The sequence below is a fragment of the Octopus bimaculoides genome, chromosome 5, assembly GCF_046866305.1.
Source record: "Octopus bimaculoides isolate indiv1 chromosome 5, ASM4686630v1, whole genome shotgun sequence".
Classification (NCBI taxonomy): domain Eukaryota; kingdom Metazoa; phylum Mollusca; class Cephalopoda; order Octopoda; family Octopodidae; genus Octopus; species Octopus bimaculoides.
Genome location: NC_142932.1, coordinates 102,682,635 through 102,685,134, shown reverse-complemented (window position 1 = coordinate 102,685,134; position 2,500 = coordinate 102,682,635). Strand labels below are relative to the sequence as shown.

At 40.2% G+C, this 2,500-nt stretch overlaps 1 protein-coding gene across 2 annotated transcripts in view; it reads right to left on the bottom strand.

Moving 5' to 3' along the window:
• The window catches only part of LOC106873196 (dual specificity tyrosine-phosphorylation-regulated kinase 1A), a 400,225-nt gene that overhangs the window by 265,904 nt on the left and 131,821 nt on the right, over positions 1–2,500 (bottom strand). The gene's annotated exons all lie outside the window — the stretch shown is intronic.

Genomic DNA, 2,500 nt, shown 5'->3' with positions numbered 1-2,500 from the left:
CAAGCATTCTTACGTTCAATCTGGTCTGGCTAAATTGGAATCAAAATGAAATTCTATTTGATTGATCTAATTTCCTATTCTTACAAAATGACATATAACATAGCAGCAACTTCTTATTTCTATCAGAAGCTTTAGAACGAGGACATATTGTTAAATAAAATATACGGATCTCGGTCAGAATTTCCGTCCATAAATTTTTAAGTTGCTTTATTGGCTGAACTACATATGGTTATTGAATTCCACAGACACATGCACTCTTAACTTAAACCTTGAGAGACAATCAGTGATACATAATGTGTGCCAAGGATCTTTGAAATGCTGATACATTCCATCCGACGGGCATCCACATAGCTTCCACTGAGCCATTTCATTTTCACTTACAAAGTTTGGGTAAATACGATTCTTTAATAAAATACGTTTGCCCAAGTTATCAACAGTGGGATCGAAACTGAGGCCACATGATTGCGAAACGAACATCATAAATATTCAGCTACACAGCATCTAATTATGCTTAATGATTGATAACGTAGTCCCCCACCCCTAGGAGGCTAAGCATAGAGGGGACAAACAAGAACAGACAAAAGGATTAAGTCGACCCTGAAAGGTAAAGTCGACCTCGGCGGAATTTAAACTCAGAACGTAACGGATGACGAAATACGGCCAAGCATTTCGCCCGGCGTGCTAACGATTCTTATTTCTTTACTGTCCACAAGGGGCTACACACAGGGGACAAACAAAGGGATAAAATCGATTATATCGACCCCAGTACGTGACTGGTACTTATTTAATCGACCTCGAAAGGATGAAAGCAAAGTCGACCTCAGCGGAATTTGAACTCAGAACGTAACGGCAGACGAAATACCGCCAAGCATTTCGCCCGGCGTGCTAACGATTCTGGCAGCTCGTCGCCCTATCATCGACTATATATTTGAACTGAATGTTTGAATTTCTTTTTTAATTAGCCTCTCTAATCCAGGCACGAAGCCAAAAATTTTGCGAGGAAGGGATTGGTTGGTTACATCTAATTCAGTATTTGACTGGTTCTTATTTCATCGATCCCGAAAGGGTATAACGCAAGGTCGATCTCAGCGGAATCTAAACTGAAAATGTAATGCTGGAAGAAATTCCACTAAGCATTTTGTCCGGCGTGATCACGATTTCGCTAGCTCGCCGCCTAGCTTATTCTCTAATAATGAAAAAGAATATCTAACACTATAGTAGGTACATGGCCACCATTAGTTAAGATGTGATTACCTACCTAGTTAAATTTCCGATGAAGATTCTGTTCTTGCTTAAAATCATGACACTTTAGTTAAAAGAATATGAAGCTCCCGTATTCTCGGTTTTCAGCATGAATAAAAGAAGAGGAGCTTTATATCTAAGGACTTTCAAATTTTGGCATTTTGCCAGTAATTACGGGGAAGCGGGTAGGTCGATTACATCGACCCTAGTGGTCAACTGATACATATTTTACCGACTCTGAAAGGATGAAAGGCAGAGTCGGTCCCGGCGGTTTTAGGACTCAGAACGTAAGGTCGGAAGAAATACCGCTAAGCAATTTTTCCAGCATGGTAACGATTTCGCCGGCTCGCCGCCTTAACCGAATCTCTAAATATTTCTTTCAAGGGAGGGAGTGAATCGATTACGTCTTCCCTAGTGGTAAACTAGTGCTTATTTTAGAGTTCTCGAAAGGATGAAAGGCAAAGTCAACAACAGCGGCATTGGAACTCCGGCTAAGCATTGTTTCTGCCACCTCGCCGCCTTAACCTAATCAATAGATATTGCAACTAGACATATAGGAAGTCTTCATCCCTTTTTGTTTTCATTTCAAATCCCTCCTGGATGAATGAAACAAAGTAACAAAGCTATAATGGAGGTTGTGGCAGTCGACTATCTTACAATAGTCGTGCTTGTCACTCCCTTACTCAGCCCGTCTGTAACGCTTCCACGTGATTAGTTGAAGTGGGAGAGGAGGGAGGGGGAGATGGAAGGAGAGAAGGGAGTGATAGGGGAGGTGAGGGGAGGGAGAGGTTGTGGTGTGTGAAATGTGTAATCTTTTAAAGTAATTTTTTTTTCTCCGTTACTTAGCCCGTCTGTAACGCTTCCACGTGATCAGTTAAAGTGAAAGGAGAAGAGCGAAAGAAAAAGGAGAGAGAAAAAGTGTGTAAGGCAAAGAGAGGGAGAGTACTGTGTGTTAAGTCTATAAAATTGAGCATAAAGTATACAGAGTGCATTAAGTAATCATCATATTTCAATTTTCTTCACTTTTCAATGATTAGCAGATGAGCGACTATCCTTTGATACAGACACAACACAGGGTACGCTTTCAGGTTTCTTGGAAAAGTTTTCAGAAATAACCCAATAAGTTTACCATTAAATACGTGAAATATTCATGGGCCCCGCTAGTAATATTTTAATGCAAAATTTATATCACGTTTACACAAGAAAATATATTTGCGTTGCAGAAATATTTTCAGAGAATTAACTTAGCGACTCAGTT